Source organism: Oncorhynchus mykiss, chromosome 15 (genome assembly GCF_013265735.2).
Source record: "Oncorhynchus mykiss isolate Arlee chromosome 15, USDA_OmykA_1.1, whole genome shotgun sequence".
NCBI lineage: Eukaryota > Metazoa > Chordata > Actinopteri > Salmoniformes > Salmonidae > Oncorhynchus > Oncorhynchus mykiss.
Window position 1 is genome coordinate 33,340,515 of NC_048579.1, and position 14,074 is coordinate 33,354,588.

Genomic DNA, 14,074 nt, shown 5'->3' on the forward strand with positions numbered 1-14,074 from the left:
AATCAAATGGCTATCCAGACTATTTGCATTGCCCCCCCCCTCTCTGTTGTTATCATTTATGCATAGTCACTTTAATTACTCTACCTTCGTGTATATATTACCTCAATAAACCGGTGCCCCCGCACATTGACTCTGTACCGGTACCCCCCTGTATATAGAATGGCTACCCTATGGCATCGCTCTCAGGAACCTTATTTGGTTCCAACTTGCACCTTAATATTTAAGAGTGTATGAAAGCCTGTTGTAAAGGTTAGCTGTTCTTCTTCCGTATAAGGTACATCTAGTAAGATGTGCTGAGAGAGGACTGTCGGGAAAGGAAAGTCCAGATACAGTATCAGTATCACAACAGGCAGGGAAGCCATCAACAGCAAAGAGAAAGAGAGACACACATACAGTTCCCACAGAGTGAGCGAGAGTGAGAGATATTTGAGAGATGCTATAAAATCCTACAGAGTTTTCAAGTGTTGTTCCATGAACGAGAGAGGGAGAGAGAGCGAGAGAGCTTTGCTTGGAAATAATATTCTGCTTTCTGACAACTAACCTTGACCTTGACTAACTAACCCTTTCTGATTGGCATATCTTGGACCGGTGTTTTAGAACCATTTCTTCCCTCCAGTATTTGAAAGTTCAGTCGAGATAGGATGCTAAGCAGTTTAGCGTTGGGAAATAAATGAGAAATGTTTACATACTTCATGTGAAACATTTTATCATGCAGATTCGTGTGAATGTGCTACTAAAAAGTGTGTGTGTGAGTGTAGAGAGAGAGAGAGAGAGAGAAATAATAAAATAATGATTGCCTGCCTGAATGGGCTGGGTGTAAGAGGAGAGTTTTGGCCAGCAGCAGGACAGAAGCACAGCCCCCAGGCTAATGCACAAGGACAGCCTGTCACACTGTGAACATTCACTGAGCCGACGTGTTACTAGTCATATGCAATAACCTGCATAATTACTTCTGAAGACTATTAGGGTGTGGAAATCATATCACGCCCCTCTGCTGCCAACTTACAGTATATACACCTACAGTATATACACACACACACACACACACACACACATACACACACACACACACACACACACACCCACACACACACACACACACACACACACACATTCACACACACACTGACAGACAAACAGTCTATCACACACACATCTTCCTTGGTTTTAGCGTTCTCTGTAGTTGACAGTTCTCTGCTGTGCTGACAGAACAATGGCAGGCCCTGCAGGAGTAAGCATGTGTCATTATCACCCTATTTAGCTAGATCCCTCTCTCCTCTCCTCTCCCACAGTCCCTGCTCTAGCGAGTCAGACACAAACACACACAGCCCCATTCCTTGTATATGTATCAAAGCTAGCCACTAATACTCTCGTCTTCTGCTTGGATCTGTGATTTCTTCTTATTGCCCCGTTCTTATCCAACATCAATAGGATCCATTCCTTTTCTCTAACACCAGTCAGACCCTCCTGTGCTGTACAGTATGTTGAGTCAGTCAGACAGACAGACATTGTTGTCGTCTGTTCTCTGGCCTCCACTTGGTCTTCTTCTCAACACTTATTAACTGACTGTCATGTTCTGTTCTGCCCCCCAAACACTGTTTAATATCCTCAGGCCACTTAGTGCAGTCTGTTCCTTCGTCCCAAATGGCACCTTATTCCCTACATAGTGCACTACTGTCGACCGGATCCCTATGGGCCCTGGTCAAAAGTAGTGCATGATATTGGGAATAAGGTTCAATTTGGGACGTGCCCTGTCTGTAGTACTGGAGTTAAGCCCCTGGGCTGTTTACTGCCAGGAATCCTTATAACCAGACAGAGTGAAGCGGCTGGACGCGAGGTAGGATCTGAGTGTGTGTGAATGTGTGCTGCTGTGTGAGTGTCTTCAAATTCAGTATCTGTCCACACCTTATAGCTCACAGCACAGATTAGACACATTCTATAATACTACTGAGGGAACACACATGATGCATCATAGAAAAGTCTGCATTGCATCTCTTGATTGGATCAATACTGACTTTATGAATCTATAATAATGGCCACCTGTCTGTGGCCTGTTTTGTCATAACATTGATTGCCATTGCCTCCTATGCACGCTGAAGAAGGGCTCATACTCAAGTTTGTGCATTAATACAAATACGTTCATTTCAGTTTATTCACCGGTGTGCTGTCCTATTTTTGTTGTTTGGACTATGCACAGCACGAGGATTCAGCACCCGATCTAAGTTTATATAAGGTGGAGTTGTTTGTCTTTTCATACCTTACAGCTCACAGCACTGTCCAAACACAACAATTTAGCTAAAACCTGCATTTTAGCCACAGTAAATCCCCCTTACTCTAATTCCAACTCTTTCCAAGCCTATATCCCTAAGAAAAAATAAAAATAAGTAACTAGCTACTGTATGTGTGGGCTTTCACGGCCATGCCTCAACCATGTGACTTCCCAGCCTCTGAAATGGTGCCATGGTCTACAGGACTTTGTGGTAAATCACTATCTCTCTTCCCCAGTCAGAGCCCAGTCTGCTGAGCACTATGGACGGCTGGCTTTTTGCTGCCTCCTGGGTGACTAATATATCTTGTTAAATTGTGCTGAGAAGCGTGTTGGGAACCTTATACCTTTTGCTTCGTGCTGCCTCTGGTGTGTGTGTGTGTGTGTGTGTGTGTGTGTGTGTGTGTGTGTGTGTGTGTGTGTGTGTGTGTGTGTGTGTGTGTGTGTGTGTGTGTGTGTGTGTGTGTGTGTGTGTGTGTGTGTGTGTGTGTGTGTGTGTGTGTGTGTGTCAGGGTTTCAAATCCACCCAATTCAGAAAGTAAACGAAATTCCAATTCATTTTAAAAGCATTGGAAATAAGTGGAATAGGAATGTCAGTGTACTTCCTGAATCGACTGGAATTGAAATGGAATTGACCCCAACCCTGGTGTGTATGTAATTGTTGTTACCAGCCTATTTCCATCATTAGCTCAAGATGGAATAGACCCTGGGATTAAGTGGGGGATTTGATGGTAGCGGCACTGTGTGGTTACAGGTAACGAGGTCACAATTTATTGGCCGTTATAAACATGTTAACTCACAGTTGACTTTTATACGTGTTATTACATAACATGAATTACATAGTGGAACAAGAAAATGTGTAATAAAGTTAGTAATGGAATAACCATCAGCAATTGGATCTGTAATTACAGTCCTTGTTCCAATTGTGTAATAACTGATATCTCTAAACCCTATTACCATGTAATTACATAGTAATACCTGTGTAACTACTATGTTGTTACTATGTTGTTACTAAAGTTATTACTGAGATAATTAACAACTGAGAAATCAGGTGTCGGTGATCTTCTCCTACAGTGTATTTAATGACACACAAAAAAACGCAGAAAATTTCCTCTTTTAACCGCTTTGAGCAGATTCTGTAATTACGGTAAAGGAGACGTAGGACATTCAAGGGGTAAAGAACACTGACCTCCACAAACACTGAGAATAACCAAAATGCAGACGTCTCAGAAGTTTGGGATGTCGGCACCACATCTTAAGTGTTATTTTGCTTGTGTTCAGTTACAAAATGTTCTGACCATACCTTTCTGAATGAAGATACACCATTAGCACATAGAAACTCAAAGAAACTTTAAAATGCTTAGTTTTGATAATGACAAGTCAGCAGTCATAAACACCTGTCATAAAAGCCTGTCATATAGTTTCCATATCTCTTCTGTCCAGAAGGGGGCATGTTTTTTTGTATGGGCAAAATACTAAAGGCAATTCTTCAAACATTCTAGTGAGTCCATCCTCCATTTGAGTTAAACCCAGGAATATCCAAATGAACAAATGCTCAATCTCCATACCCTTTGTTTCAATACAACCATAGCCATGATAATCACAACATGTATGGACCTTCACTAACGCACAGAAGAAATCAAGGTGCCCCAAGGTATTCTGTGACTGATACGCATGTGCACACACACACACACAGACACATACACGCATGAGGACACACGCGCACGCGCACACAAACACAGAAAGAACGCAATTAGTTTTGTGTGTCACTGTGAAGTGGTACCGATAGTCAGTGGGCATGGGGATGTGATTTCATTAAGACCAGATGCTGCTACTTGGAGGACTGAGGACTTGAAAGGTTCAATATTATGATTCTGGAGCAGGACACATCAAAATGACGCTGTCCATCTGGAGCGGACATAATGTAATCAGCAGTGGGTCATTGGTCATCACAGACAGCACGGCCAACGGGTTTATCCACATCCTGTGGTGTCATCATCATCACACTAACACTCAAGAGATGAGAGATAGTGAAGACAGGAGAGAGAGAGAGAGAGAGAAAGAGGGAGAGAGAGAGAGGGAGCGAGAGAGAGAGAGCAGATTGAGAACACAGGTAATCAGCATCACCTCATAACAACATCCAGCTTTTGGATTTGCCCTAAACTGATGAAACAAATTACCTGTGGAATATAATAGATCGTTTTTTTTTTTTTTTATGATTAATGAAATGTTGCCTCCAAAGCATTAATTTCAAGGCCTTGAAGAATAATGGTTTTGATATGTTTATTCCCTTACCTGTCAAAACAAATTCCATGATATGTCTATTCCCTTACACCCCCCCCCCCCCCCCCCCCCACACACACACACACACACACACACATCCATGCATGCGGGCACACACACAGAGGAATGTCTATTTTCAGAGGCTATAAATATTCATTCCCTGACATGTTTACTGTATGTCTTTGATCAGACACAGATCTTATGCTACTCTCTCTTTCATCTTCCAACTTCAAACCAAAATGTATGTAAAAACTGAGCCATGAAATCTGTTCTGTTGCAAAAACCTTGGTCTCGTCACACTAGTAAGTTATTTTACAGTACCAAACTGCTGTCATGTGTCTCATGCAAACAAAATGGAGATAAGTAATTTTCAAATGCAGATGGGTGAATTATGAAAAACATATCAGCATTAGGCATATAACACAATTCCTTGCAGGTGTCAATGTAAAACGTATTTTATTTCCAAAGCCAACATCTTAATGTAATGCATGAGCTACCCATTGCACAGGTCTCTGTCAACAGCGTACAATCTTTTTTATTTTTAAGCATGTACTGTAGTACATGATCGGCTCATTTGAATGTGTGAGAGAGGGTGATATTCTTGCAGCATATTCCCCTGGTAGCCTACTTAGTCAACTCCCCCTAGCAACTTCTTGGCCTCCTCCAGGCATATCACTGCAGGCTTTAGAGAGCTAGAACAATATAACCAACATGAAGCAATCTGGAGGCTAGAGGAAGGCCTGGATAACTTTTTTAAGCATTAAAACACAAAATATGAATTTTTGAATAATTAATTACTGTTACATATCAACTTTAAATGAACAGTGGTTCTTTTTTTATTTCTTTTTTTTGTATTTTGTGGTCACAGTGAGGTATGCCTAAATGGGGCTTTTTTTCTCCAAAAGTTTTGAGGAATAGGCAGATTCCCAGAATGCAGTGCGCATGACCAACAGCATGGTCATGTCTAGAAGGGATTCAGTTTATGCCAAATTGACATCAAATTTTAGCTAACCCTAAAAATGTTCCTAGGTTTAATCGAATTATCCTAACCTGCTATGTTAATTCTCCTAACCTGCTGTGTAAGTTCTCCTAACCAGCTATGAAAAGTCAATGTTGACATAATTGTAATCCATCTAGACAACACCCAGTAGCGCTCACCTGACGTTCCCACAACCTGAGAATGTAGTTTCTAATCTTATCCTTTAATTAAGAGCAATATTTTTCATAACTGAACCATGAAACATTAAGTAATGTATAAGCTGCACAAGCTAAAATGTACAGAGCAAAGGGCCTGTTAAAACTTCTTGAGTGTAGGGTGCAGGATTTTCGTTTTTTGGCTAAAAAACATACCCATTTGAAACTGCCTATTTCTCAGGCCCAGAAACGAGAATATGCATATAATTGTCAGATTAGGATAGAAAACACTCAAAATATTGTCTGTGAGTATAACAGAACTGCTATTGCAGGCGAAAACCTGAGGAAAATCAAACCAGGAAGAGGCTTCTATTTTGAAAGCTCCATGTTCCATAGCCTGCCTTTGCTCCATTTAAAGGGATATCAACCAGATTCATTTTCCTATGGCTTCCTCAAGGTGTCAACAGTCTTTAGACATAGTTTCAGGCTTTTATTCTGAAAAATGAGCGAGAAAGTTAACTTCGCGTCAGTGGATAGCTGGGTGTTCGCAGAGTTTTACTTGCGCAACAGAGTGGGGCAGCCATTGTCTCTCCCTCTCCTATTGAAATAGTGACAGTCCCGGTTGATATATTATCAATTATATATTTTAAAAACAACCTGAGGATTGATTATAAACAAACGTTTGAGATGTTTCTGTGGACATTACGGATACTATTTGGAATTTTCGTCTGCGATGTAGTGACCGCAAGAGCCTGTGGATTTTATCCTGTTATGTCAGTCAATGACAGTCACTCAATTAGTCATGCCAACTAACAATTGTTGGATTGGTAATTAGTCTAACCAGCTATCTAAACTTGTAGTAATCACGTCCGAATACCGACCGGGCATATAGGGCACTTGATCAGGGGCCCTGACTTCCAGGGGTCCCCATTGATTTTGTTAGTCATTCTCACTCAGATGTCATTACAACATTAGCTTTAAAGTTTATGAAATTAGCTTTAATACTGCAAACATCTTACTCCACCCCGTGACAAAATGGGTAGAAATGCAGGAAATTAGCTGTAAAACTGCAATTGTTTTCTCTCTGCCCATGGCAACAACAAAAAAATGCAGCGAGGTGGGGGCCCCCCCAACCAAATCTTGCTTAAGGCCCCCAAAAAAGGCTGATGAGAATGCAAAGATGTTGAGGAATGGCATAGCCTAAAGGCCTACCCGAATGTACCTAGTCCAAATTAATACTGTAAAAGCCTCAAACGTTATGACTTAATGTAATATGACTGAGGGCGCACTTGAGGAGGCATACTTGGAAAAATCCAGGCATCTCCAGGAGCCTATTCAAATCATGGTCTGGCCCCTGCGCTTCAGGCTACACCAACCAACTGTACAGAGAGGAAGAATTTCATTTTTCATCAACGCATGTAGCTTATTCTACTGTAGCCTTTAGGCTACCTGCATCGATATCCGTAGCATAACCAGTGGGTAAGAATTAAGAGGAATGAGAACATTTCATATAGCACCAACAAACAATGAATATTACATTTAAAAAATATTCAGTTGTCATTATATTAAGGAGATATAAGGTGGACCTCCCTCTGTTTGATACACTCCATGATGTGTTGCCTTGTGGTGCCATCACAGTGCTACTGCAGCCTACTGTACATCAATCTGAAGGAGTCAAATAAATAATATTATCCAAAATACATTATCCAACATCGTGGCCTATAATAAACGAAAGCCTAAAGTTGACGCAGTGGTCCATTATGTCTAATGCCGCGTTTATGTGGTAGTCGGAACTAGGAAACTCGGAAATATCCGACTTGCTAACTAGTTAGAGGATGCACGTGCCGCGTTCAACCAGTTAGCAAGTCGAACATTTCCGAGTTTCGTAGTTCCGGGTGGGTACGTGAATGCGGCATAATGCATTACACATCGAGTGATATTCCAAGCAACTTCCAACGATGTAGGCTAAAGTTAACTCGCCTAGACTTACCCTTATTTATGAATCAACTATTGAACATATAACGTATAATGCTACCTGGAAATCAATTCATGCACAACGGTCAATAAATTACACCAATAGCCTAACCTCTAGGTCGCAATAGCACTTGACTCGGCAGTTTTCAAACAGTAGCCTTATATATCGGGACAACCTTTCATTTGGCCACAAAGCACAACGCTGAAAATATGTTCACATCGATATATATATATATATATATAAAGTTGATTTGATCGTTTCACTCACCTGCCACCGGAGTTCTTATTCAGTTAAAGAAATCCTACGATAGCGAAGGGGTAGTTGGTGAGATGAGAGCGAAGTGTATCCTTTCGTTCACTGCAGCAGTTCCAAAAGAGCTTCAAGGCTGTACCTCAACTGCGTTTAGCTTTTTCGCGTAGGCAGCATCACTTCTCTGTGTGTATGTCAGGGAGGCTGAAGGAAAGGGCACAGCCTCCGATTGGCTGTCATTCACAAGTCCCTGATACAGGGCAGGGGGAGAAATCGTCCGACAGAAATAATGAACAGCTTGCCGCGCTGTGGAGGCATGTTTGAACGGACTGATGTAGGCTACTTCAACGGAGGGATGGAGAGAAATTATATATTATTGTCAGCTCAATTTGAAAACCTCAGCCTGAAAGTAAGACTACTAACATCTATAATAATATAGGCCTAATAAAGAAATGTCCAAATATAATGACATATCCCACTGGACAAAACCTGGTGAATCAACGTTGTTTCCATGGAATTTCAACCTCCAAAAAATATATGTGATGATGTTGAATCAATGTGGAAAACTATTTGGATTTGCAAAAAGTTATCAATGTAAGGGCATTTCTCTTTTTGTCACCCAACTTTGAACCTTTTTTTGTTCATTTCATGTTGAATTCATGTATGTTGGCAACTCAAAACTGGATGAACTGAGATCTGTGACCAGTAGGATAGGCCTATTTAGCATGTAAGAATAAGGTAGGCTACTGTCTGCATGCCTTTTTGTAACTATTCAAATGTTAACCTGTGTGGATAATATAGAAAACTTGAATTACATACTGTGGCAATAATATTATTTTCCTCTAAATACAAATAAAAAAATCTTTAGTGGGCAAAATATGTAAATGATTTAGTTTGTTGTTTCACATTTTTATTTACTGAACTATGGCGAGTTCTTTATAAATCGTGACAAACAGCAGGCCTACAAGAGTTGTTCCCTCCCCAGGGTGTTAGTTGCATGAGTTTAATTCCTGGAACTCTCCCAAGCTTTTACTTTGGAGCTGTCCTCCCAACCAAGCATCAAACTCTAGCTATTCACTGAGCCAGAGGGAGTTCTACATCTGGCATGTTCTATTAAAAGATCAGCCACTGATTGACAATGACTGACTGTGGGTCTTGACCAAATCATCCCTACTGAATGGGCCTGGATAGACTCAATATTGGTTTTGTGAATATTTATGAATTCTGTTTTGGTCTTGGTCTCAACTAACTCTCACAGTCTCACGTCAGAATTAGAAGTTTATCCATGTTTCAGAAAAGTCCAATTTGGAAATTCTTCTAAACAAAATGTGTGTTTCAGGTTAAGTATAGGCATTAACTCAGAATGGTTAAGGTAAGGGTTAAGATTTTAGATAGGCTTAAAGGAAAAATACAAATAACTTTCCATCGCTGGATTCCACATTCAAACTTTGGCAACATAAGTCCCAGTCCACAACGCCCTAGCAATACCGAAACCTACTTGAAGGTAATAGCGCTTCAAGCTCTTGCCAAATATTTTCAGTCTCCTGAGGGGGAAAATGTTTTGTCGTGCCCTCTTCACGACTGTCTTAGTATGTTTGGACCATGATAGTTCGTTGGTGATGTGGACACCATGGAACTTGAAACTCTTGACCCGCTCTACTACAGCCCCGTCGATGTTAATGGGGGCCTGTTCGGCCGCCTTTTCCTGTAGGAGAGACATCAGCTCCACAGGCATGGAGGAATGTTGAATACTGACTTGTTTCACGGATGCATGGTCTCTCTCTCCCCCCCCCTCTCTCTCTCTCTCTCTCTCTCTTTGTCTCTCTCTTTGTCTCTCTCTTTCTCAATTTCAATTTCTATTCAATGGGCTTTATTGGCATGGGAAACATATCTTTACATTGCCAAAGCAATTGAACTAGATATTAAACAAAAGTTAAATAAAACAGTAAAACATTAGCAGTAAACATTACACTCAAAAAAGTTAGACAATTCAAATGTCATAGTATGTTTATATACAGTACAGTGCTGTAATGATGTGCAAATATTTCAAGGGAAAATGAATAAACATACCTATAGGTTGTATTTACAATGGGGTTTTTTCTTCACTGGTTGTCCTTTTCTTGCGGCAACAAGTCACACATCTTGCTGCTGGGATGCACAATGTGCTATTTCACCCAATAAATATGGGAGTTTAAGAAAATACTATATTTGTTATCAATTTTTGTTGTGGGTCTGTGTAATCTGAGGGAAATATGTGTCTGTAATACTGTCATAGATTTGGCAGGAGGTTAGGAAGTGCAGCTCAGTTTTCACCTCATTTTGTGGGCAGTGTGCACATAGCCTGTCTTCTCTTGAGAGCCACATCCGCATTCTGCGACCTTTCTCAATAGCAAGGCTATGCTCACTGAGTCTGGACATAGTGAAAGCTTTCTTTAAGTTTGGGTCAGTCACAGTGGTCAGATATTCTGCCAATGTGTACTCTCTTTTTAGGGCATTCTAGTTTGCTATGTTTTTTTGTTAATTTTGTTAATGTGTCAAGCAATTATCTTCTTGTTATCTCATGATTTGGTTGGGTCTAATTGTGTTGCTGTCCTGGGGCTCTGTGGGGTCTGTTTGTGTTTGTGAACAGAGCCCCTTGACCAGCTTGCTTAGGGGGCTCTTCTCCAGGTTCATTTCTCTGTAGGTAAAGACTTTGTTATGGACGGTTTGGGATTGGCTTAATTTTAGGTGGTTGTAGAATTTAACGGCTCTTGCAGTCTCAATTTGGTGTTTGTCCCGTTTTGTGAATTCTTGGTTGGCGAGCGGACAACAGACCTCACAACTATAAAGGGCAATGGGTTCTGTAACTGATTCAAGTATTTTTAGCCAGAACCTAAGTCACATTTTTATGTTCCTTTTGATGGTATAAAGGCCCTTTTTGCCTACTCTCATATCATCCACAGCTTTGTGGAAGTTACCTGTGACGCTGATGTTTAGGCCGAGGTTCGTGTAGTTTTTCGCACGCTCTAGGGCAACAGTGTCTAAATGGAATTGTATTTGTGGTCCTGGCAGCTGGACCTTTTTTGGAACACCATTATTTTTGTATTACTGAGATTTACAGTCAGAGCCCAGGTCTGACAGAATATGTGCAGAAGATATAGGTGCTGCTCTAGGCCCTCCATGTTTGGGGACAGAAACACATAGACATTTGACTTCAGATTCTAGTAGGGTGAGGCCGAGTACAGCAGACTGTTCTAGAGCCCTCGCTAATTTGCTGTTATATATTTTGAAGAGGGTGGGGCTTAAGCTGCATCCCTATTTCAGCCCCTGTGGAAAGAAATGTGTGTATTCTTTGCCAATTTTAACCGCACACTGTTTGTGTACATGGATTTTATCATGTTGTATGTTTTTCCCCCAACACCACTTTCCATAAGTGTATAGCAGACCCTCATGCCAATGGAGTGTTTGTAATCTTGTCCTCTTGTCCTAGTTCATTCAATGTATTTGGAGAATCCAGTAGGTTCTGGTCTTTAATAGTTGATTCTAATATTTTTATTTTATCATGTACAGTTGAACTCGGAAGTATACATACACCTTAGCCAACTACATTTAAACTCAGTTTCACAATTCCTTACATTTAATCCTGGTAAGAATTCCCTGTCTTAGGTCAGTTAGGATCATCACTTTATTTTAAGAATGTGAAATATCAGAATAGTAGTAGAGATAATTATTTATTTCAGCTTTTATTTCTTTCATCACATTCCCAGTGGGTCAGAAGTTTAGATACACTCAATTAGTATTTGGTAGCATTACCTTTAAAACGTTTAACTTGGGTCAAACGTTTCAGGTAGCCTTCCACAAGCTTCCCACAATAAGTTGGGTGAATTTTGGCCCATTTCTCCTGACAGAGCTGGTGTAACTGAGTCGGGTTTGTAGGCCTCCTTGCTCGCACTCGCTCTCTCAGTTCTGCCCACACATTTTCTATAGGAATGATGCCTGGGCTTTGTGATGGCCACTCCAATACCTTGACTTTGGTGTTCTTCAGCTTGCAAGCTTCCCACTTTTTCCTCCAAACATAACGATGGTCATTATGGCCGGTTCTATTTATGTTTCATCAGTTTAGAGGACATTTCTTCAAAAAGTACGATCTTTGTCCCCATGTGCAGTTGCAAACCATAGTCTGGCTTTTTTTGTGGCGGTTTTGAGCAATGGCTTCTTCCTTGCTGAGTGGCCTTTCAGGTTATGTCGATATAGGACTTGTTTTACTGTACCTGTTTCCTCCAGCATCTTCCAAAAGTCCTTTACTGTTGTTCTGGAATTTATTTGCACTTTTCGCACCAAAGTACGTTCATCTCTAGGAGACAGAACGCGTCTCCTTCCTGAGTGGTATGACGGCTGCATTGTCCCATGGCGTTTATACTTGCGTACTATTGTTTGTACAGATGAACGTGGTACCTTCAGGCATTTGGAAATTGCTCCCAAGGATGAACCAGACTTGTTGTGGTCTATAATTTGTTTACTGAGGTCTTGGCAGATTTCTTTTGATTTTCCCATGATGTGAAGCAAAGAGGCGCTAAGTTTGAAGGTATGCCTTGAAATACATCCACAGGTACACCTGCAATTGACTCAAATCATGTCAATTAGCCTTTCAGAAGCTTCTAAAGCCATGACATAATTTTCTAGAATTTCCCAAGCAGTTTAATGGCACAGTCAACTTAGTGTATGTGAACTTCTGACCCACTGGAATTGTGATACAGTGAAATATAAGTGAAATAATCTGTCTGTAAACAATTGTTGGAAAACTTTTGTCATGCACAAAGTAAATGTCCTAACCGACCTGCCAAAACTATAGTTTGTTAACAAGAAATTTGTGAAATGGTTGAAAAACAAGTGTAATGACTCCAACCTAAATTTATTTAATCTTCAGACTTCAAATGTATATGTTTTTGCTGTTTGTTCTTTGTTATAGAGCCATAAGATTAGAGAAGTGGTTTATCTATACATCTCCGTTATGTCGTTTGTTTAGAGTTTTCCAATTTTTCCAGAAGTGTTTAGATTCTTTTGATTATTCAATTACATTGAGCTTATTTATGATGTGCTGTTCCTTCTTTTTCCATGGAGTATTTCTGTATTGTTTTAGTGATTCACTATAGTGAAGGCGTAGGCTCCGTTTTTTGTGTCCAGTTCTGGCATTTAGGTCGCCACAGATTAGTACATGTCCCTGAGCTTGGAAATTGTTGATCTCCCCCTCTAGGATGGAGAAGCTGTCATCATTAAAGTATGGGGATTCTATTGGTGGGAGATAGGAAGCACACATGAGAACATCTTTCTCTGTTTAGATAATTTCCTTATTCATTTCTGGCCAAATGTAAAATTTTCCTGTTTTGGCTTTTGATAGAATGGGTTAGGTCTGCTCTATATCAAATTAGCATAATACCCCCTGAGTCTCTTCCCTGTTTCACACATGGTAGTATGGTGGATGGGACTTCCAGCTCTCTGTAACCTAGAGGGCAAACAATGTATCCTTTAAACCATGTTTCTTGTAGTATGACAATGTCTGTATTTCCAATTTATTTGACGAGGTCTGGGTTCCCGCTCTTTAGTCCAAAAGCAGATTACCTCAGACTTTGTATATTCCAGGATGAGATAGTAAAAGCTTTGTGTTCCATAGTGACTAGTGTTGTTTTTGTGTGATTTACGCCCGGACCATCACAGTGGGTGTGAGCAGAGCATGTTGAGCATCTGATACATACCTCTTAGGTTGCTTTTTTATGTCTCTATTTTGGTTTGGTCAGGGCGTGAGTTGAGGTGGGCATTCTATGTTTTTCATTCTATGTTTGTTCTGTGTGTTGTATTTCTATGTGTTTGGCCTGGTATGCTTCCCGATCAGAGGCAGCTGTCAATCGTTGTCTCTGCTTGAGAACCATACTTAGGTAGTCTGTTCCCACCTGTGTTTGTGGGTAGTTGTTTTCTGTTATGTGTATTGCACCTTTCAGAACTGTTCGTTTGTTGTTTTCTGTTCAAGTTTTCGTATTTTTGTTCAAGCCGCCCATCAGTACAGAGCTGCCAGAGACGCCCGTCAGTGCAGAGGCACCAGAGCCCCCCGTGAGTCCGGAGGCGCCAGAGCCGCCCGTCAGTCCGTAGGCACCAGGGCCGCCCATCAGTCCGGAGGCGCCAGAGCCGCCCGT

The 14,074-nt window shown here is 40.9% G+C and overlaps 1 protein-coding gene across 1 annotated transcript in view; it reads right to left on the reverse strand.

Moving 5' to 3' along the window:
- Positions 1 to 8,200, reverse strand: part of LOC110490014 (cadherin-6) — an 81,711-nt gene extending 73,511 nt beyond the window's left edge. Inside the window, exon 1 of the mRNA XM_021563091.2 lies at positions 7,926 to 8,200. The gene's annotated coding sequence lies outside the window, so the exon portion shown is untranslated. The remainder of the gene's footprint in view (positions 1 to 7,925) is intronic.
- Between the last annotated feature and the right edge of the window lie 5,874 nt (positions 8,201 to 14,074).